At 43.1% G+C, this 24,271-nt stretch overlaps 1 pseudogene; it reads right to left on the bottom strand.

Moving 5' to 3' along the window:
• Nucleotides 1–1,689: 1,689 nt before the first annotated feature.
• The window catches only part of LOC145540446 (tissue alpha-L-fucosidase pseudogene), a 39,850-nt pseudogene continuing 17,268 nt past the window's right edge, over nt 1,690–24,271 (bottom strand).

Here is a 24,271-nt window from a genome sequence, read left to right as displayed (position 1 = left end):
ATTAATTGAAAATATATGCCACAGATGTTTCTTCACTTGGTAATACTCGGAGCTTCTAGAAACAGGAGTAGCTGAGCCACTATCTTGACATGTCAGGGCCTTCCTAACACACTCACCTGGTTAACAACTGATTTGATCAACAGGGGGAAGCCACCCTTTTCCCTATTAAATGCATTTATCTTACTTTCACAGCCCATCCAAGAAGAAAAGCCATAAACGAAATATATTGGTTAAGAGCCAGTTTTTAATTGTGTCCAATGGAAGAATTCCTTGGGAGTTGTGTAGGGCTGTATCCCTGATGAACATCAAGAGGAATTCAGATTTTATATTATTTGTTCTAAACCAGAACATTTTACTTATTATTCATAATACACATTGAAAGCAGACACCAAAATGGCTCATTTGGAGCATTTCCGTGCTCGCTCACTAATGTACATTAACGCCAGTACACATTCTGTATTACGGATCCATAAAATGCATTTGCATAATATTGAAATTATAATCCCAAATGCGTAGTAAAAACCTTTATGAAAAATTGTTACTGCTCAGCTACTATACAGTGGCTAATTTTTAATCTTCAGCCTCTCTGCTGCAAGTTAAGATAGGGTATTCTTTAAATAAAAACCTCAAGAGTAGGAGCCTGGAACGGAGCCCTCCTTTCTTCTAAGTAGGATATTTTTAGGCAGAAGAATATAATCTCAACTGTGTTAAACAGCTGCCTTCACAGTGATCTTGGCCTTTTGTGGACTGGTGTCTTGACTTTAGATTCAGTAGAGCAGTATCACTAATACACCAGCCTCACCTCAGCAGTGGCAAGAGGGTTTCTCTCATTTCTCTCATGACCGCATTCAAGAGTCTCTACCGAGTCCATGAAGAAGCCATCTGGAAAAGAATCCCAGTGACTGAGCTGGCAAGTAATTTTGGCAGAGAATCCACTGGCCATGATTTCTTGATCCTGACTCTGTGCTCACTGCTGTGATGAACTCTGTGTTTTTTTTTTTTACGCTATTTTTTTTTAATGTGGACCATTTTTAAAGTCTTTATTGAATTTGTTACAGTATTGTTTCTGTTTTATGTTTGGGGTTTTTTTGGCTGTGAGGCATGTGAGATGTTAGCTCCCCGACCAGGGACTGAACCTGCATCCCCTGCATTGGAAGGTGAAGTCTTGACCACTGGACCCCCCGGGGAAGTCTCTGTGGTGAACTCTTGATTAGATTATAACAAAGAGCCCTCATATTGCTTCAATGAGGTGAATAGATACATCATTCCCAATGAAACAGACTAGAAAGGTTGAACCCTTTCCAGGGTCTCTCATCTCTCACAGGTAGACCCATACCTGTTAACTCCCAGATTCCAAGTGCTGAACCCAACTACAGTGTTAAGTACAAATGCTTGATTCTTCCTTCAAGTGATTCCACAATCATGTTTTCAAATAATTGTCAGAGAGCTCTAGCTGACACTTTCCAGAATTAATGTTACCAAATTACATTTCTACTAGGCTTTATAGACATAGCTCTTAATAAAGGGAGCCCCAGTGGCTGGGCTGAATACCCACCCGTGCCCAGTCAGAGAATGTTTCCCCTATGGAAGTGGTCATCTCTTGGTCATTGGCCCCTCTTGCCTTTTCCCATGCTCCCGGCAGAAATGCAGGTTCCTGTGCAACCTCATGAAGCTCTACTCAATTCACATTCACACAGAGACCAAACTGCAAAACAAGAACGTGTTCTCCAGCGCCCTCTCACAGGGCTCTGCCACCTTCTCACTCTTCTCTTTCTTCTGAAATTTCAAGCTGCTGGAAGAAGAGAAAATCGGAGTCAAACAGGCCTGCCTTCACTGGATGCCACCTTATACTAGGGGTTTTCCTGGCAAGGAAGGAGGGAGAGCAGAAATGAGACAGAATAGATCTACTTTATTTGTGGAATTTGGGCTTGGAAAAAAAATTTTTTTTTTCTTATTCATTTATTTTGGTTTGTTTAATAGGTATACAATGCAAATCCAAATAGTTCAAAAGTTATTTTTTATACTGTGGAAAGTCTCTTTTCTATTTCTTAAAACCAACAGGATATTGATATTCAGCATTACCAATTTTCAACAATGATATTAATTGTTGAATAAATATCAACAATTATTCAACAATGATATTTTCATTTTTTCATCTACTAGTATCTTTGAGATTCTTTTCTACAGGGACACATAGAGCTGCCTCTTTCTTTTAACACATTTGTGCCTTAACTTATTCAACCAGTCTTCTTTTGATGGATATTTAAGTTGTTCCCCCCTGTTATTTGCTGGTATAAACACTCCTGCAATAAATTACCAGTTCATATCACCAATTCATCACCTTTTGAAATGTGTGACTAGATCTGTAAGATAAGGTCCTGGAAATGTAACTGTAGGGACAGAGAGATGTACACTTAAATTTGAATGGATTTTGAAAAATTATTCACCATAGAGATTTAACCAATTTACAGTGCTCCCTCTCCCCAACTCACCAGCAACGTATGAGAGTTCCTTAGCTTAACCTTTCAGATCAGGAGGGTCTGGTAAGCGATGACTAGGACTTGAGAGAAGATGGATCTGGAGGAGGAGTGTATGGAGGCCTGGCTTGTGGATGGATGGCAGCTGGACTGTAGGGGCATGTGACAGAGTGAGAAAGACCGGGAAACTCTTCACGAGCCCATTCTATTCATTTCAAACTACTCTGAAATAAATCTCAACATATGGGTCTCCTGTCTGCTGCTAAAAGTCTCCAGGAGGTAAATTCCACAGCTTTCTTGGGTAAACTATTTGGACTTCTCACAACTCTTCTAAAAGTCAGGACATTTTTCCTTATGTGTAGTATAAATCTTTCCTGCACACATCCACTTGTGAAAAACATGTCTAATATTTCCCCAAAGCGATGCAAGTTCAACTAAACAGACAACATGATGCTATAATTTCATGGCTAGAGTATGTATCCTCTTTTTAAAAAATTGCATACATCTCCTAAATCATTTTAGAGTGATTTAATGCATACATGAGGGATACCATGAGTGTTTTTTTTAACCCTGTGTTTATCGTAGCTATGGACTTTACAGAGACTGTGTGTATGTGTGTGTACATTTTAAAATTTTGCTACCCTCTCTTGTTTTATTCCTCTTACATATTCTAATCATAGAATTATCTTACTTTCTTGTTAGATGCTGATTAATATATAGCTTTCTTAATAACACTTCCAATATCACTTCTGCTGAATGAGAAAATGGTGATGTAACCCAGAGGTTTGTAGGTTATTTCTGAGTGTATCTTTCTTCCTCTGTTGAGATACAATAACCCTTTTAAGAACATTTGGCATCCAAAAAAATCTCAGCATTGTGCAAATTAAAACATCTGCTTATACTTTGACATCCTCATTCTTCAAAGGTTAGTTGGATTTGCGGTTGCTTTGTTCAACAAGACTGCTCTTAGAGCCCAAGGATGCACATTTAATTATTGGGAAGATATGTTTGACAGAGCTGTGGGGGAAAAAAATTACCCTTCATATTCACACCAGTATTAACATTTTTATAGAATGAGATTGCCTGAGAGTCAAAGAAGGGGGAAACTCCATGAAAATAAATGTGAATCTATTTGGTCACTGGTCTTCTTCTGCTGATTTACAAGACTCCAACCAACGATTCTTTGCTCTGATGCCTAGAACTCATCAGTTTGCTCTCACACTGGCATTGCTGATTTCTGCTGAGGTTAAAGGCAGCAAAGTAAACTCTGCTTCCAACAATAAATAACAGAGGGAGTTATTCTTTTCACTCAAACAGGCTTTAGATCACAGCAGACAACCACAGCCAGGTGCATTTAGCTACATTTGTCATTGCCACGAATGCAAAACATGTAAAGAATCTGCTGCAAACGGGTCCCTAGCCAGCCCTTTTTCCCCTGAAATATCCTTCCATCCCCAACTGTGGTCGAGCTGTTGTCACCCAACACCAGAAGGAAGGGCCGAGGTGCCTGTAGGAACACCAGCATCTCCCGACCGGTTTGTTAATTTACACAGGTCACTGGTGCCAGCTAGCAGATTGTGCCCTGGAAGGCTTTCTGTGTCTCTGGCCAAAGACTGGTAATCTCCCCGGGCAACGCCGAGATAACACATGTCAGGAGGCAGCAGTGGCTGGTGAGCCAAGTCATCACTCACCTCGCCCCACCGCCCCTCCTGGCCCCCTCTTGCTGCAGTCTTTTCACGGCCATTCCAGAAGCCCCAGACCTTAGCTGTTGGATTGGCGGGAGGTTGGGGGCGGGGTGGGGGGAGGTAAAGGAGAAGCGGGATACAGAACACGGGCTGCCAGAGGGATTTGGTGAGGCAGAAACCAGCAGGTGAACAATGACTCATTTGGAAACGAGCAGCTGGGGGTGTGTCATCTGCATGTCAGGGACCCTTTGTTAAGGTGGCTTGCCCCGCTGTGCGGGCGCATCCGCGTGGGAGCTGCTGTGGGGCGGGAGATGAATTCTCAGGAGAGCGCAGTTACTTCCTATCTAATTTGTGCACAAGTTAGGGGAAGGCGCGCTCATCCGGGACCTGCCGCCGCCGAGAGGCTTCGAGGTTCTGAGATTTATTTTCATTCCGCCAAGTATATTATTTCCAAACTCGTCTTTTCAAGATCTTTCAAATTCCCTTGAAAATGATTTAACAATTTAATGAAAACAACACTGAGACAAAAGCCACGTTGATGAGGGGTAGAGGTAAGGCTGGGTTGGAAATGAGTGACGAACCTCGTAATGAGGTGTGCAGCTTTGTATATTAAGCGATTTCTCTGCGGTACTTTTCCAGATGTGATGGAATACATTTATTTTTGTGCTCATCTGAACTGAAATAATACAAATGAGATAGTAAAAAGATATCATTACGTGCAGAAGTAGGAGAAGAATTTAGAATCCCAATTCCGTAAGTTAACAGCTGTGCATGAAGCAATTGGAAACTGCTTCCAGTCTGCAGGTTGCCGGCGAACCTCTGTCAAGCTCGTATGGACCAGTGATGATCAACGTGTGAATCCTGCATGTAGATAGTTCAAGCCGACTTTATTTCAGGCAAAAATAAATAGCTGGTAGTAAGAAGTCCTTCCCCACCTAAAGCCTGCAGTACGGCTGAATACAGCTACTGGGGTAGTGCAATAAAACGGGATGAGTTTTAAACTACCAGATGGTACCCTGTACAGTGCCTGAAATAAAATGGAGAATTAGGGTGCCCTAAGGTGTGCACAGGAAAGGCAATTACATGAAATAAATGGGCCTCAGGCCTACAGGATGCTCAAGTATGCTACACAGGAGACGAATAGTACATCTGGTGAACAGATTTTATCACACACTGGAAAGCCATAAAGCACACCGTTGAATATCGGAGCCCCATCTCACAATGACATTTTACCTGTGTTGGTATTCAGTGCTGTTTATTTTAAAAGGTGCTGTAATCTCAATGATGTGTTTTAAAAGCTTCCTTAACATTGTTTTTGACTATGTACTATTTTGAGGGGGACAGATTGATACAAAGCAATGAGATTTTGTGGACAGATAGCCACTCTGGTTGCAGGAGATTGTGTTTTTTCTTTCATTTAGCACATTGCTGATGTGATTTTAGTAATAGGATTATACTTGTCAGCACTCCCTGTTTGGGAAAATGCCAACATATTTTTAATGCTAGTTCCCACATCTCCATTTCATTGTCTGTAACTGCACTAAAGTTTCCCTCCTCACCCTACCTCCTTTTTCCTAAGCCTCAAAGAAAAACCAATTTTAGGTGGTGGGGATTTGCGAGGAGAATTCATTGACACAAAACCCTTTCTTATTTCTTCTCCACAAATGCAAATCTGTTTTCTGTTTTAAAATTGTGTGTTCCTCTTCTATAGTAAAAAGACCAAGGAACACGCAACATTCATTATTGTTTTAAGAGTTGCTGTAATAAAATTGTCTCAGTACTTAAAGATAGTTTTAGTGTCCCTCCTAGGATTCATTCTAGCTCTGATAATTGGGTAATTGCATCCCCTCCCCCACCAATAAATATTTTCACCCAATTAAGTTTAAAACGATAATAAATTTTAAAGAATTATAGTCTAAAAATTCATACCCTAGAACCAGTATTAAGTATGAATATTTATCTTAAGCTGTGGAGCAGTGAAGCCTGTTTAAATGTTTCTCTACCTCTGTGCAGTGTCCTTGCTTGAGAGCTGCCGCTGGCAGTGTGGATTCCCTGAGTGCTGGGTACGAGGTAAGGGAGCCCAGAACTAGAGCCTTTCACTGCCTGAACTATCCCTTGATTACCACATTCCAGTCCTTCTTTGTTTCCAGATAGCATTATTCAACCCTTCACCCTCTCATTCACTCATTCCTTCCCTCGTTTGTTCATTCATTCCTGTCCAGTAACTTCTAATCCAGAGATGAGGCCCTTGCCTGGAGCTGAGGCCAGGCGTGGAAGGCTCACAGGATCCACAAGGGAGCTACTTGTGCAGGGCTCACTCTCGACTCCTTCCCATGGCTCCGCAAGCCAACGTGTCTAAATCAACTTTCCAGGGCTTCGTTACAAGGGAAGCCCTCTGTTGCATAGACGCTCAATGCTAAAGGGCAGTCAAGTGACCCAAGGCACTAACCACATCGTTCACATGTGTAGTAAAGCTCCAGCCCACTAGAGACTCACAAACCTCCTGTTCCCTCCTTAACAAAAGAGAAGTGCAGTCACAGTGCTCAAAGCCAGTAGCTTTTGGCAGCAGTCATACATGGGGCCCTGGAGCCAGCAGCAAGGACAAAGGACACCACTGGCACAGCCAAAGGCCAGATCTGTTGTTGTTGTTGTTTAGTTGCTAAGTTGTATCTGATGTTTTTGCGACCCTATGAACTGTAGCCCACCAAGCTACTCCGTCCATTGGATTTCCCAGGCAAGAATACTGGAATAGGTTGCCATTTCCTTCTCCAGGGAATCTTCCCAACCCACTGATCGAACCCACATCTCTTATGTCTCCTGCCTTGGCAGGCGGATTCTTCACTGCTGAGCCACCAGGGAAGCCCCACGTCAGGTCTGGGAGAAAGGAAGAGGGCAAGAGAGACTTGGTGCAGCCGTAGCAGGAGAGAGAAAGAGGCAGGGAACTGTTTACTAGGGGAAGAAAGAGAACCAGGAGAGACTCAGGATGCTCAGCTGGTGGAAAGGAGAAACTGACCCTGGATCCCGGGGACAGGCAAACTGTGAAAGTATTCCTGGCCAGCTACCTGTCTTCCCTCCACCATCACTTGCCGCAGACCTGCTGCTTCCTGTCACACTCACTGCCCCCTCCTCTAAGCCAGCCAGTTCTATCATGCCACCACCAAGTGCCCAGATGGGCTCTTCCCTGGTCCCTCTCTGCCTCCTTCATCACCCATCTCTGTCCCATTCCCACTCTCTATGACCAGGGGAAGTTCATGGTGGCACTGGATGCCAGGTGGTTGTACTACAAATGAAAAGTGGTGAGAGAAAAATGGCTTGAAGACACAAAAGCAGAGGTGTTAACAATGATTTAAGGTGCTGAATTCTATTAAAGAAGACTATGCCGGTGATACAATGAGGTTGCTAAGGAAAAAATATAGGATATTTAGAGAAACGTTAGCTTCATAAGCTCTACATAAATTTCAACAATTTTTGAGGACATCATCGGGGAAGTTGTTTTAAAATCAGGATTATAATACCTGAAAAGATATCCTGAAAAAATTCAGAATCTAGTAAACTTTTTTCTTCAAAACATTTCAGGTAAGTGGCAGTGTTGGTGGTGGTAGTTGAGGCAACTGAGGCAAGGAGGAAACACCCTAAATTTTGAAGTTCAACAGCTAAGCGGGAGCTAAAAACCAATCTGATATTTGTCTCACTACATCAGATGCAGAACTGATCAACATGATGGCAGTAATGCATGATGTTTTATTCACTTTCAAATACTTCAATTGATTTTGAAGATTTCACTTGGGAAATAAAAGTAATGCATTTAAGAAAATAGCTTATTTAAGCCAAGGGCAGAAAAAAGATGACAGGAAAGAACTTTCAGGGAATCTCTTTTGTGTCTGGATTCAATTTTTACTTATTCAGATTTTTCATCAGTTCTTGATCAGCAGGCAAGTTGCAGGCTAGGATTGCATCAGGGGAAGGGGATGTGGATAGCTGTATGTTCCTAGGAGGCTAGGAAAGAAGGTGTGTGGAAGTGTGAGTTCTTGTTAGGAAATCTGTAAGTCAGTTTCAGTGGTGTTTTTCCAAGGTCACATTGGACCACAGGTGGCTGCTTGCTGCCTAATGCCCTCGTGTCCCAAGGCAGAGTAGCTGAAGAAGGGCTCAGACCAGAATTAGCCAAGGTTGCAGGGAGCCCCCCCTCCCAGGTGGAAGTCATCTGAGCAGGTGCAGAGGGTCGTTTCCGTGGCAGCCATCACTAGGCGCTCTGCTGCCCGGAAGGCTGTCTGGGACTTGGCGGACTGGAGGCGAGAGCTCAGCATCTCTGTCCCGCGCTGCTGCTCCAGCGGTCAGCGAGTCACCCCCAGCCTCTCAGAGCAAGGCCTTCCAGCACAACAGATACAGTGGAGTGCGAGGGTCTCACGCCTGCTGCTGTTCTCTAGCTCTGTAACCTCAGGCACGTTTCTTCATCTAAAAGCCTCAGTTCTGCACTCTATAAAGTGGACATGAAAATAGTAGTACCTTCCTCATAAAACTACAATGAAGAATAAATGAGATAATCCACATAAAGTGCAAAGTCCACTGCCTGGCTCACAGTAAGAGCGCAATGATTTTTAGCTCTTATTATAAACAATAATGCTGGAGGCAAGAAGAAATGAATTAGAGGAGTAGAGAGAAGGAGAGGAAAATAATGCTTTCTCTGGGGTGCTGTAGAAAATCGTCAGAAGGCATATTAAGAGATAAAAAGACTTGGAGGACAGCACAGTGGGGTGGAGGACACACAGGTGATGACAAATAGAATTCGATCAGATTCACTCTCCCCCTGATGTTGCAGGGCTCCTTAGCACCATGGAGCCATTAGCCAAGGAATGGGACTTGTTTAGGATAGAGAAAAATGATGAACGTGGAAGAGTAAATCTGAAACTGTCCTAGAAGCCAGTTGGTTGACAGTGATAATTGTACAGCAACTTACCCAGCAGTTGTTGGGTGTGGTGAAGGTGGGAGCATATCTATCATGGTTCAGTTCAGTTCAGTAGCTCAGTCGTGTCTGACTCTTTGCGACCCCATGAATTGCAGCACGCCAGGCCTCCCTGTCCATCACCAACTCCTGGAGTTTACCCAAACCCTCGTCCATCGAGTCAGTGATGCCATCCAACCATCTCATCCTCTGTCATCCCCTTCTCCTCCTGCCCCCAATCCTTCCCAGCATCAGGGTCTTTTCCAATGAGTCAACTCTTCTCATGAGGTAGCCAAAGTATTGGAGTTTCAGCTTCAACATCAGTCCTTCCAATGAACACCCAGGACTGATCTCCTTTAGGATGGATTGATTGGATCTCCCTGCAGTCCAAGGGACTCTTAAGAGTCTTCTCCAACACCACAGTTCAAAAGCATCAATTCTTCGGCGCTCAGCTTTCTTCACCGTCCAACTCTCACATCCATACATGACCACTGGAAAAACCATAGCCTTGACTAGACGAACCTTTGTTGGCAAAGTAATGTCTCTGCTTTTAAATATGCTATCTAGGTTGGCCATAACTTTCCTTCCAAGGAGTAAGCATCTTTTAATTTCATGGCTGCAATCACCATCAGCAGTGATTTTGGAGCCCCAAAAAATAAAGTCTGACACTGTTTCCACTGTTTCCCCATCTATTTGCCACGAAGTGATGGGACCAGATGCCATGATCTTGGTTTTCTGAACATTGAGCTTTAAGCCAACTTTTTCACTCTCCTCTTTCACTTTCTTCAAGAGGCTCTTTAGCTCTTCTTCATTTTCTGCCATAAGGGTGGTGTCATCCGCATATCTGAGGTTATTGATATTTCTCCCGGCAATCTTGATTCCAGCTTGTGTTTCTTCCAGCCCAGCGTTTCTCATGATGTACTCTGCATTTAAGTTAAATAAGCAAGGTGACAAAATACAGCCTTGACGTACTCCTTTTCCTATTTGGAACCAGTCTGTTGTTCCATGTCCAGTTCTAACTGTTGCTTCCTGACCTGCATACAGGTTTCTCAAGAGACAGGTCAGACGGTCTGGTATTCCCATCTCTTTCAGAATTTTCCACAGTTTATTGTGATCCACACAGTCAAAGGCTTTGGCATAGTCAATAAAGCAGAAATAGATGTTTTTCTGGAACTCTCTTGCTTTTTTGATGATCCAGTGGATATTGGCAATTTGATCTCTGGTTCCTCTGCCTTTTCTAAAACCAGCTTGAACATCTGGAAGTTCACAGTTCACATATTGCTGAAGCCTGGCTTGGAGAATTTTGAGCATTACTTTGCTAGCGTGTGAGATGAGTGCAATTGTGCAGTAGTTTGAGCATTCTATCATGGTACATGTGGGTATAAAGGCTGGAGAAAGGGGAGATGGGATCTGAGGGTAATTGTTGGCTATTAAGAAGGAAAAGTGAGGAAAACTTATCATCACAGGGTTATTGCCAATGCCATTTGAAAGTCCTTAGAGACCATAGGACCTGCAGAGTCTCAACATGTAGATGAAGGTGATGCAATGGAAAGATTTTGTGCTTGCAGGAAATTGGTGACATTGAGGAACAGGAGAGAATAAAAGGTTCTGAATGAATGTAAATGGTATTAGATGCTGGCTTTCATTTCTTTTTAAGGTAACAGAGTAAAATGCATTTTAATTTGCAGGGAAAATGAGAAATGTAATGAAAATATAGGAATTGAATTAACCTAGAGAGCCTTGCCCATGGGGGTCACAAAGAGTCAGACACAACTGAGCAACTAAGCACACACAGCACAGAGATAATTCCAAAATGTACCAAAGATGAAAAGGACTGAAAAAAATAGCTGATGTGTCAAAATGCATCAGCAGTAATGTTGGATAAAGCAAAACTGAAACTAGATTGTAGAAATATTTGCATGTCAATCCCATCAATTAAACAAATCTGAGATGTTTAAGGCTTAAGGACCAAGACCTTGTTGTTTAGCTGTTTGTTCATTTGCTATTGATATATAATTGACTTACAATATTGTATTAATTCCAGTGGTACCATATAGTGATTCAAGATTTTTATACATTATGAAATGATCACCATGGTAAGTCTAGTTACTGTCTGCTGCCATACAAAGTTACTACAATATTGCTGACTATATTCCCTATGCTGTACATTACATCTCTGTGACTTATTTTATAACTAGAAGTTTGTACCAATTAATCCCCTTCCCCTGTTTTGCCTATCCCCCATCCTCCTCTCCTCTGGCAACCACCAACAAAGGCCTTACTATATATATATAGCTGCCTGTTCAGTGCTGAACAGGAAAATGACAAATGGGATTTCTCTAGGCTATAGACAGAAGAGAAATAGGAAGATAGAGGCTCGTAGTTTATGAGAACAATCTCCATGGATAAAAACTCCATACATGTACATAATATTTTTGTAATATCATTTTTTACAGACTTCTGTTTACTCACTACCCTTTCTCAGCTTACAGTCTTGAATTCTAGTTCTGTCTCTTTGACTCCATTTACTCTCCTGTTTGAAAGATCAGTTACCAAAATCACTTACTTCTGTCCATATACTCATTTCTTCAGTGCATCTTTACAAAGCATCGGTTGCATCTAGGGCCCTACACTAGACATTGAGTAGCATGATCCCTACCTTCAGAAAGCTTACAATCCATATAAAAGGCAGCTATACACAGATAAGTAAATAGGAGTTCTGTAAAGACAGTGTTTTGAGGTATGGCATATGAGGCAGGAGCTATGCATTTTCAGATTTTAAGATTTTAAACAAGGAGAGCAGGGTTGTGAGAGGGTGTTCAAGGATGTGAGAGGCACAGGAATGAGCCAAGATGATTTCAGGAAGTGACAGGAAGTGGAGAGTTCAGGAGAGTAGAAGAAGCACCATTCAGTTGCGCAAGGCCCCATTTGCCACAGGATTGGTTGTACATAATACAAAGGGATTGCTCTCGGCAATGTGAGCAAAGAGAGAGACAAAGAGAGAGACTAGTAGCCCTGGGGGGAGGTGACAACAGCTTGAAAGGACTCTAGCAGAGGGAGTGGAGTTGAGGGGCCACGTTTGAAATGCTGTGGGGGTAGAATCAACAAGACAGAATGACCTGTGGGGTATGGGGAGTGAGGAAGAGGTTGGAACACAAGATTCTTTTCTGAGTCCTCATTCTCTTTAACCTTTCCCCCATGACACTGTTCACCACGGTGGACTTCTTGACGATCTCTTCTGCTTCATTTAATGAGGCAGCGCTATCTCGCTTCTCCTTCTGGTTATGAGCAAAAATTTGATAAATGACCTTTTGTAAGACACTTGGCTCTTCATTCCAACACTCATCTCTCTAAAAGATTAAGTGATTTATGTGACTCAGGTCAAGTTGGAGTTAAGTGCTAGGTCTGAGACCCTGCAACTTATCTACCAAGCTGAGTTCCATCCTCCAGGAAGGAGAAAGGGGGAAGAGGTTTTGGTTGCAGGTGTGTACAGATGTAAGCCTAGAGAACTGAAAGGTTTCTAGAACTCTCTTGGCTGGGGAACTTAATGCTTCATACCGCCAGGCAGAAAGAGTTTAAAGTTCATTCCCAAGATAGTGAGTTTTAAATAGAGATATGATTTGGAATGATGAACATATAAATCTTCTTCCCAGGCTTCAATGTGAAGCACTAGTTTGATCCAACAGACAGCAATGAGTCTTTAAGAGCTGTAATGGCCCATCGTGTCAGAGGATATTTATGGATTTACAGTCTTAAGATATCTGGATCTTGTGCAAGCATGATAAAAGCTCTCTGAATTTTTGTTTGTTTTTGCACAAATAAATGAGTGCTTAGCTAGCTGTGTTTCTTAAATTAAATGACTCAACCATTGTTCACTTGTGAAATACTCAAGGGTCCTAGTCTACATTTTGGAGGAAAGTGCTGTTATACTTCTATTGGAAGAACAAAGCAGGTTGGGGGCTATAGGAAATCACTAACTTCTTTTTTGTTTTTCATATGGCTAACTTAATAAGAAATACGTTGCTGAGTACAAGTTTTTATGACAAGCATTTCTTAGGTCATATCTCTAGTGACAAACAGGGGTGACAGGAGCAAAACAGTATTGTATTAAGGAGAAACACTGACTTGGGACATAGGTCAATAGTCTTAGGAACCATTTTGCTAGACTCTTAATTGATGGGATCTACAAGCTAATCATTGTGCAAATGGAAATCCTGCCTGCTGAATCATTGAGTCCTCCCATTCTCAGCAAGTAGTTGCAGAACATTTTTGCTATTTTACAAGTCCTCTTCTTGGATATGGAGAAAAATTGTTATTCTCTGTATCTTTATGAAATGCTTGCCATGATATGGAATTAAAGTACTCCCTTTCATTCAGTGTTGAAACAAAATACTTATTTATAAACAAGGCTTTTCCATAAGAAGTTGGTACTAAAATAGTTGACTTCACCAGAGGATGTTCAGGCTCCCCAGGTATTCTGTATGGCAGAAGGCAAGTGCTTTGGCTTACTTAAAACCAGGGACCCAAAGGTTTCCTGATTTGTGTCAGGGTGGTAAATCTGGGCCCAGAAGGATCATTTCTTTTAGAAAACGTTTTTTCAGTCTATACTTTTTGTGAGATAAGTTTTGAGAAAGGGCTGGATATAGTGTTTTTCCCTTGTTTTGGGATATTGACTTGGGAACATCACATACAATGATGGAGAAGGCAATGGCACCCCACTCCAGTACTCTTGCCTGGAAAATCCCATGGGTGGAGGAGCCTGGTAGGCTGCAGACCCATGGGGTCGCTAGGAGTTGGACATGACTGAGCGACTTCACTTTCACTTTTCCCTTTCATGCACTGGAGAAGGAAATGGCAACCCACTCCAGTATTCTTGCCTGGAGAATCCCAGGGACGGCAGAGCCTGGTGGGCTGCCGTCTATGGGGTCGCACAGAGTTGGACACGACTGAAGCGACTTAGCAGCAGCAGCAGCAGCAGCAGCGTACAATGATGGAACAAAGTCTGAAGCAAAGTCAGAGGGCCTGGGGAAGGCTGCTGCCAGCGTCACCTCTGCTGTAGCCCTCCAGGAAGTCTTGCAGATCCCAGGCAGCAGGCAGAGTTCTCTAGTTTGCTGTCGTGAGAACTAGGAGATTGAAAACTGGAGGGTAGAGGGGGGAGTTGGACCTTCTGCCTCTGCCAGAGTGACCCATCTTGCCTTCGAGTCAAGTCTTCCTGGTTTGTTACTTTACCTATTAAAGAAAAACTCAGCCTTTCTGAAGATGAGCAACCTCAACTTCCGTTTATATGTGATTTAATTGACTATTCAGAGAACACTAAAAAGCCATATATAATGGAGTCTCCTCTGGGAATTACATAGAATTCCAACCATATATACCAGCAAACATTTAAAGAAAAGTAGAAGCCTGGCACGTTAGAGGCATTGGGGCAGCAGAGATGAAGACGTGGTTCCAAAGGGAAAAAAGAATCAATTTTCAAAGCTGAATTCTAAGTCCTCTAGAGTGGATCTTCAGGGAGACTCTAGAATCAATGTTAGGAACTGAACAGCTTTTCAGGTCTATGAAGCTATAAACATTTCCTTGGTTGTGAAGACATTTGATCTCCAGGCGAGGGGAGAAACTCATGTGGCTTTCTCTAATCCTTTAAACTTCTTCTAATCCAGATGACTGGGTGAATGCTTACAGGAAGTGATGAAAAGCCATCCTCACGTTTTCCAGACTTTTGCTAGTACTGTACTCTACTGCAACCACCAACTCCACCTGGATTCAAGGCTCAAGTGATTGGCAATGGTGTGCTTAGGTCTAAGGTGTTATCCTTTGCTTCTGGCCACTAGACTTACTTGGGTAAGCAATGGACACCAGCAAAGACCACTGAGCAGAGAAGGGACATGAGTGGAACTGTGTTCTAGAAAGATCACTCTGGTAGAAGTGTAGAGGATGGAATTACAGCAGGAAGAGAATGATGGCAGGGAGCAGAGTCAGAGCTTTTCACATCCTTCAAGTGAGAAATGATGAATATTTGAAGAAGGACAGTGGCGCTCACACTGGCCCACCCATGATTACAGATATTGGTGTTAAGAGAAACCATGGGCCTAAAAAACCCCTCCACATGACCCCAGACCATGTTATGCCCATCTTAATGGCTTCGGATCTATGCCTACTTTCTCCCATGGGATCTTCCACCCCTTCCTCAAACATGAATCTACATGTCATACGCATGTCTGCCTCTAATAGGTTTTAATGGGCATTCCTTACCATAAGAGACTTGTGGTGAATTTATGGTTTTGGCACAGGGCCATTTCCTTATCCTGCTTGTAATTAAACCCAGAAGAATCTATCACATTTAACTTCTGATGACAAAGACAGGTAGGGCAAGGATGGGCACATGATGACAGCCCAGTAAACAGCCTTTCTCTTTTGGGATGAGTAAGGTCAGGAGGGGACTCCACAGCTAGAATCAGTTTGGACTCACAGAATTGTGAGCAAATAATTATTATAGCTTTATACCCAGCACTTGCTTTGTACTAGACTCTGGGCTGTGTTTTATATATATTTTTTCATTTATTTCTCACAAAACCCCTATGAAGTGGGTAGTCAGTATTCTTATTAAACAAAGAGAAAAACCAAGGATTAAGTGGAATTTAAGAAACCTTAAATGCACGTTAAGTGTGTACATTGTTACATGTCAATTATATCCCAATAAAACTGGGACAAAAATACAGAGTTAGGAGTTCTATGGCACACACAAACCAAAAAAGAAAGCTTAAAATTTCATAGGTAGTATGTTGGCAGAGCAGAGGTTCAAATCCAGGTCTGTCTTATTCCTGAGCTCAAGCTCCATGACCTTGTGTCATGAAGACACTGACATCTTGTCATTGCCTGCACAGATGCTAATCTATTTCTGAACAACCCCATGGTATAAGTGAAAGTCGCTCAGTTGTGTCCGACTCTTTGTGACCTCATGGACTATACAGTCCATGGAATTCTCTAGGCCAGAATACTGGAGTGGGTAGTCTACACGTCATAAGCATGTAGTCTCTCCCTTCTCCAGGGGTTCTTCCCAACCCAAGGATCAAGCTCAGGTCTTCCACATTGCAGGCGGGTTCTTTACCAGCTGAACCACAAGGGGAGCCCCTGATAGTTCAGTTGATAAGGAATCCACCTACAATGCAGGAGATCCCAGTTTGATTCCTGGGTTGGGAAGATCTGCTGGAGAAGGGAAAAGCTACCCTCTCCAGTATTCTTGGGCTTCCCTTGTGGCTAAGCTGGTAAAGAATCCAACTGCAATGCAGGAGACCTGGATTCAACCCCTAGGTTGGGAAGCTAACCTGGAGAAAAGAAAGACTAGCCTCTCCAGTATTCTGGCCTGGAGAATTCCATGGACTATATAGTCCATGGGGTTGCAAAGAGTCGGACATGACTGAGTGACTTTCACTTTCATGGTGTAAGGTCAAACTAAACCAACCAGCAGGAATTTCTTCCCATCTGATTCAATATGGGAAGAAGAGTCTGCCTCAAGTCATGAGAGATTCTCTTAGATTTAATCCAGTACTTGGAACCTGGACCTTGGTAGAAGGGCATTTATCAAAGAATCCAGACCAGATGAACTCTCAAACCCACTATAGTGTGGGTCTAACCCTTCTTGTGAAAAAGGAATGGAATGTGTCCTGCATCCATAATGTCCTTCCTTCCAGGGTTGATCATTAAACTCATTCCAGTCACCTTGCAGGAACTTCTTGGCATGGACTCAATTCATAAAACTCGTAAACTAGTAGACTGTCTTGACAGACTTACAAAAAGGCTCAGGTGAGATTTTTGTGCCCGGGCACTAATAATATGCAACCTTGATGAGCACTAGGTCACCGTGTCTGCCAAAGGAAGCGGGTCTATCAGCCAGGGCTCCAAGATCAAGCCTTCACCTGCCACTGTGAATTGGCAGCTAAAAAAGTCACTCTGTCGCAAATGGAGAAACTGCTTCTGGTCATCAGTTAAGAGTACATTACAAAGAAACTCTAAAAAGTCTGATGGCATAGAAAAAGTAAACAAAAGATTAATACCCAACATTTATATGCAAGCGATACATCATTAATGATCATTATAGAGAACTTGCTTAGTTCAAATGAGGTTCCAGAAGACTGGAAGCATTTCACTATAGCAACAGTATTTATAATAGCCACCTTGGGGAACAGTAGGCCCATCAAGTTGACACAGCTAATATGCAAGGTAATGGAAATAAGCAGAGGTGAAACGGAGCCACACGGACACTGAATTATCTTGGGAGCCAAACTCCATGCAAATAATTAGAGACTGCCCTGTTTATTAGCAGAGTGGAGAGGACATTCCTCAGACACCTTAGGTCACTCTTTAGTTTATTGTTTGAAACGGGCACATCAAGTCACCCTGCTGCTTACAAATCACAACAAAGAACATTTTGAGGAAATGCGAGGACAGAGTTTGTCCATGGGGTCTGGGAAGCAGACTGCTGTTGGAGAAGAGGGTAGTCTCCCAAATGACTCACTATGCGGCATTTCTCAATTCACTTAACCTATCCTTTCATTAGTTTCCCCAACTATAAAATGTGGATAGTGTTGCTTAGCCTCCCATCTTACAGTGTGTGCAAAACAAAATAGAAGAGCCTCCTGGAAAGTGCTTGGTGGCTTGTAAGACAGGAGAGGGAAAATGCAAATGGCTCAGCGGACCACAGGAGGGCACAGTGGGATTTTGCAAACTGGTGATACACGTCCCTGGAAAGGGTCCTTCAGCTCTTGCCCAGGGTTGCCTTGCAGGATGCAGGCCCGATGACATAGGTCCCCTTATTTTAAAGCAAAACTGGAAATACCTTTTGTGTGTGTGAGAAATCTCTCAATTTTAAAATGCAGCAATGAAAACAGAGACTTCTAAAACTCTCTTCATGTAGATGGCATCCTATTCATTGGCTGTTAGTTTGCAACCTCTCCCTAATGCATCATCTAGTATAAGAGCAACTGGGAATTTTATTAGTTGATAATAATAGTAATTGTTAACATTTATAGAATACTTACTATGTACTAGATGCCATTCTAAAAATTATATGAAGTAGTCCCAAGAAGCCCATGAGACACCTAATTTCATAATCCCCATTTTACACATGTGGAAACTGGGTGAGATTATCACTGGCTAAAGTTATCTGAATTTTATAGAAGCTTTCATTTTTTTAATTCAGCAGAGTGTAATGTAGAATTCCCCTGCTCTCAACTTTTCTTAATAAAACCCTTCTCTGTGACTGTTCCAAGGAAATATTTTCTTAAAGCATGATTAGTTGTAGATATTGCCTATACATAAAAACAGAAAATTTGTTCACATTTCCTCTCATACTTTTCTTTAGCTTGCCTTGACTCACGGAGTTAGTAAACGAAAAAGAACTAACAATCCATTTTCATTTTGCCAAGCAATAATAAGTATCGAGGCTGTAAAGAACAAAGAAGTTTATTTGGTGTCATAAGAATTGCAATTCAGGAGACTCTGATTCAGATTCAGATTCAGGGAAAACTGAAAGAGTATTCTGGGAAAGAGAAGTCTTTAACAAAGTTTGTTAAAGTTGCCAGGTGAGAATAGTGATAGACTCTGATGCAAGTCTGGAAATATTTGTTCTCTAAGGAATCACAAGTTGTTTTAGGGTAAGGGTTTGATAAATAGTAAGGGTGTCACATTATTTTAGAGGAAGAGTCCAATAGGTATCTTGAGTAAGATAAAAAACGGTCAAAAGTCAGACTTCATGCAGGCTGAGGTCCCACTTCCTCAATGGTTGCCCAGCTCCATGTTAGAGAGTTCTCTTAACAACGCCAACTCCATTTTCATTGTCTTTTCACAGGTTACCTGGGCAAAGCAGGGAATGACCAGGGGAGGCAATGTTTAGCCTGAATTAGCTATTTCCTGGAGCTGAACATAGAGTGAAAGAAGTGAGCTACACAGTGTCTGTCTTGAGCAAACTTCCAACACAAGGGCACCGAGTCCAGAGGTGGCACGGCAGTGTTTCATCTTCTTGTTATTGTGAATTAAAGACTCCAGCAGAAGTCCTTCATCTGGAGACTAATGTCTTGAGGGAGTCTTCAAGTTCAAGAAAGTACTTCCAAGAAGATGTAGGACTAAAGAAAAGCAGATGCTGACTGGAAAGGTCTCTCTTTCTGTGTGAGCAGCCGGCGGTCAGAATGATGGGACTTCCTTGTCCCTGCCTCCTTCTCCCTCAGTCAGCCTTGGGCTTATCTTCGCTGATTAGCATGACTGCCAGAGAGTACACGGAAGAAAACTTGAACAGCAATATTCCTTGTGGGACAGTTAGCGGAAAATGATCATCTGTTGTGATTATTAGAAAAAGGGCTAACGGTGAAAGACGTTTCTGATGACCGAAAATCACAAAGCATGCAGGAGCCTGTTGTTTTTCCTTCCTAGCACTCCAATTTTCCAGCATTTTCTATTGCCAGCATTCTCTGGCAGTGTGGGCATGAAGGACTGACCCCCAGGCGGTAGAAAGCAGATAAAAGGATGAGGAGCTGGCCAAGGAAGGTCACGGTGCAGGGAAGTAAGAAATGGAATCTTACCAAGGGTCAGTGTGGCACTCAGGGGATTCTGGTGCACGTGAGTGACGGACTTGGGCAGAAGAGAAGACGAAGTGGGCAGCCCAGACGCAGAGGAGCCTCGGCTCATCTCCTCCCTGTCTGTGGGGCTCGGGGCCTGCACCCCTCCTCTTCCCGTCCGTCACAGGCTGAGTGCTTCCCCAAGGAATCGGGGAATTAGAACAGGATGTGTGTAACCCCCAAGGGAATCTGAAACAAAAGCAAAACAAGAAAAGAAACTTCCCTTCGTGTGCCCTTCACCAGAAGGGCATTCATTCTGAGAAACGGAGAGAGTTCTTTTAAAATGGCGTTTCCTTGGCCTGTGAGAGAGAACTAGTTAGTGAATTCTCAGAAGCAATGATGAAAGAAGAGTCTTGGGATTATGACAACTTGTAGGTATCCTTGGTATTCATCATGAAAGGAAATGTCAACCATTAGAAAATTCCCCCAAATAGGTCATACTGGGACAGAGGGGAGAGCAGTATTCATTTTTTTAAAAGGAGCTACATGCCTACCCTTTGCACCACCCCTAAAATGCAGCCTGTGGGTCTCAAGCTTTTTAAAGCAACACATTCGACTGTGTGGGCATTTACAGAGCCTTGCTGCGTGCCGATGGCTGTGCTGTGTGTGCCTCTGCAAGATCATTAAGGGAAGGCTTTTTTCACTGCCAGAGTCATCACACTGGGGATGGAGCTAGTGGGGTCAGGAGCTGTTTTCAAGAGTCAGACACGACTTGGCGACTAAACCACATCGAGCCTACTTGGGAATTTATGTCTCAGTCCTTGACGTGAGGTCAGAAAACTGTTTTCTGTACATTCCAGAAGCCAGCATTTCAGAAGGTGAGGGCATCTCAGGTATGGAAAAAGTCATGGGGCTTTCAGGCAATGTGCAGCCCATTGCAGGCCCAAACCTAAGGCTCTGTGGAGAACTGGACTGTGTTAAGCAGGGGGGCCACTGTGCAAATGCCAAGTTTCTTGCAGCTTCTGATGGATTTGGACTGAGGAGTAGAGACAGACACAGAGCAAAATGAGCTGAGTTGGGAGAGGAGAAAATGGATTCAGAATGTAAAAGCAGGCTTCTCTGATGGGCTGAGGAACTGACACATGGAAAATGTAATGCGTTATTGACAAACACGTATGCTGGCTGCAAAAATAATTAGCACAAGCAGAAAAGAAATAGGAATGAAATGGAGCAGAAAGACTTTGAAGGATTGGGAAGTGGCCGCTGAAATTGCCAAGCTAATGTCAGAGAGATGATTAAAATTTTCCAATAGAACAGGTGAGTAGGTAGTTAGGAGAGTGGGATGTAAACTGAGAGAGAGTGGATCATTCTACAAATCTGCACTGAGGTACTAATCAGCATTTCATGTGAAACTTTGCAGTGCACATTTCAGCAGATGGAGGAAGGTCTTAAAAGCTGATAGCTAAACCGAGTCTGACTTTCTGTTCCATAATAACCGTCCTGGGAATGGGTACTTGCTCCAAGTGAGCACTGCAGGACCAGTTCTCTGAACAGAGTTCCAGACATCTCAATATGCTTACAAAGGCTGCTGCTGCTGCTGCTAAGTCGCTTCAGTTGTGTCCGACTCTGCGACCCCATAGACAGCAGCCCACCAGGCTCCGCCATCCCTGTGATTCTCCAGGCAAGAATACTGGAGTGGGTTGCCATTTCCTTCTCCAGTGCATGAAAGGGAAAAGTGAAAGTGAAGTCGCTCAGTCGTGTCCGACTCTTAGCGACCCCATGGACTGTAGCCTACCAGGCTCCTCCGTCCATGAGATTTTCCAGGCAAGAGTACTGGAGTGGGGTGCCATTGCCTTCTCCGTTACAAAGGCTAGATACTTGCAAAACTCTAGGACGGAGGGAGAGGAAGTGGAGCAGTGGGAGGTCTCTGTCTTCCTGAGTAGAGGTGCCTGGATGAATAGGTTCTAAACAGAAAAACTGGAGGCTCACTAATGGGAACTCAAAGTGAAGATTAGCAGCAACAAGAAGAAAATCCTCCGCAAGCCAAGCTGTATGCGTGCACGCAGGCACGCATGCGCACATTCCTGTGGAAACTATTGCTGCCATAACAAAAACAATTAGGTGGTGGATTGTGGGCATGTTAAAAGGGAATAATTCTTCATGATCAGAATGACTTTTTCGCTCATTCAACAGAAAAAAGACTCTTATTTTTTATTTGTTGGCAAAGCCAAATTAGAAAAAATATATATCTTTACGACCCTGGGAGACAAATGAGTGATACCAGATATCACTAAAAATGCTATTAATCTACAGTGATATAAAATTACCATCTCAGCACAAAGAAAGCCTATATAATCTGAATTTCTCTAGTATCATAAAAACGAATGAGAAGCGAAATTGAGAGTAAGTATGCTTTTGAGATGCCGTTAAGAGTTACATGCATTGTTAACAAATGTGGTTAGACAGAGTGGTGATTTACCTTGAGAAACAAATCTATAGAGACACAGAAGATTTCCAAATGATACCAACTCATTGCCCTACTCGTGGGATGATGAAACCTTTGAGGGTGTCATTCTCCTTTCTTAGGTCTTTAAGTGTAGTGGAGTAGTTGTTGACTTTAGGGAGTATTTCCCTCTGTTTTCATTTGCTCATTTCCTGCACATTTCAGAAGCCAAACGTAGCTTTGGGTGGGGTGAGGGAGTAACAGGAAAGGGAATACAGGTCAGGGGTTTCTGCCTCAGGCACCAGAGGACCCTGAGTGACACCACTGGGTGACTAGTGAGGAACGCAAAGCACTGATGGCTCCATCACTAGACGACTCTCCCCAGATCTGAACAAAGCCAACCCTCTGTTACTCATCCACTGTATCTTGGCCCATCTGGGGGCGTGGAATATCAGCCTAAATTCTGGGGTGCTTCACAAGCCTCTGGAAGAGCTGGAAGAGGGTAATAGCCAGGTCAGAAATCCAACAGGAAGTAGAGGGCAGTGGCATTGAGCTAATGATGGGCTGGGAGGGTAATGAGGATATGGAAAGGAAGGGCTGTGTGCCATGTGCTCAATCGTGTCCAACTCTTTTCAACCCCATGGACTGTAGCCCTTCAGACACTTCTGTCTACGGAATTTTCCAGGCAAGAATACTGGGATGGGTTGCCATTTCTTCCTCCAGGGGATCTTTCTGACCCAGAGATCGAAGCCATATCTCCTGTGTCTCTTGCATTGGCAGGCAGATTCTTTACTCTCTGGACCATGAGGGAAGTGGTATTGGGCTAATGATGGGGTCGGAGGCTCATGAGGATACGGAAAGGAAGGGCTGAGTAACGTAAAAAGACAGAGAAATGGAAAACAGGAGGGAAATGAGTGTTTCCACTTCTTCCATATATATAAAAGGAAAAAAGGAAACCTACCACCACCACAACCAACACCACCACTCTGGGGAAATTTAGAAAGAGATATGTGACAGTTTTCAATTGGTCTCAAGGGTGGTGTGGGGACAGCACATTTAGGTGGTAAAGCTTGACTAAGATATTACCAGTAACCTCAGTTTCCTGCCAGCCAGAGGAATGTGCAAGGAGTGAGTGCGTGTGTGCTCAGTCACACAGTCACGTCTGACTCTTTGCAAACCTATGGACTTGTAGCCTGCCAGGCTCCTCTGTCCATGAAATTTTCCAGGCATGAAAACTGAAATGGGTTGCCATTTTCTACTCCAGAGGTTCTTCCTGACCCAGGAATCACACCCATGTCTCCTGCATCTCCTGTATTGGCAAGCAGATTCTTTATTACTACTGCACCACCTGGTAGCTATGGCTTTTTCCTCTTGGTGGGTCATCTTCTTCTACAAAAGTTTTAACATCTATATTGCAATACTACATGCAGGAAAGATGAGGAGGGGTTCTTATTTAGAATCCAACTAATGGGAGAATATAGTCATGAACTTCATAGTCTCTTGCCCAGGGGCACATAATTAGATCAAAGTTAATCCAGAAATAGACTTGAAGTCCCACTCCAGCCCATTGTTATTGCTATGAAACTGAACTAGGCACCAATTCCTAACATCCCTGTTGGCAGAGATCCCCTGAGAACACAGAGATGCTAGGCACAGCCTTTTGTATCTCAGCAGAAGTTTTAGGAACAGATCCTCATTTGTAGCACCTGAAGCTTAACCCTCTCCAGTATTCCTGCCTAGAGAATTCCACAGACAGAGGAGCCTGGCGGGCTACAGTCCATGGGGTTGCAAAGAGTTGGACACGACTGAGAGACTAAGCACAGCATAGCACACAGCACAGTATGAAATAGAAGGCTTGCTTTCAGAGCCTAGCTTTCTCCTTGGAGCATTTCCTGTTTTTGGAATGTAACTGCAGTGGAAAGTCACAGCTAAGCTGTTTACAGTAGTAAGTTTCGAAGTTCAAAAGTTTTCTAACCTACCAATAATAAACTATCAAATTGCGATCAATCTTGTTAGAGGAAATACTAAACTATCTTTCTGTTCTCTCGGTAGTAAATAATGCAAAATTGTCATATGAAGAGTGAATCAGAGTATGCAACTAAACAAAGTGCAGAAAAAATGTATTGTGGTGGTATGGCCCCTCAGCAGCCCCAGAACCAGAAGACATATCCCCACCC

The sequence above is a fragment of the Giraffa tippelskirchi genome, chromosome 3 (genome assembly GCF_054371585.1).
Source record: "Giraffa tippelskirchi isolate mGirTip1 chromosome 3, T2T-mGirTip1v1.2.pri, whole genome shotgun sequence".
Taxonomy (NCBI): domain Eukaryota; kingdom Metazoa; phylum Chordata; class Mammalia; order Artiodactyla; family Giraffidae; genus Giraffa; species Giraffa tippelskirchi.
The sequence above is the reverse complement of the archived record's forward strand: the minus strand, read 5'-3'. Positions and strand labels throughout refer to the sequence as shown.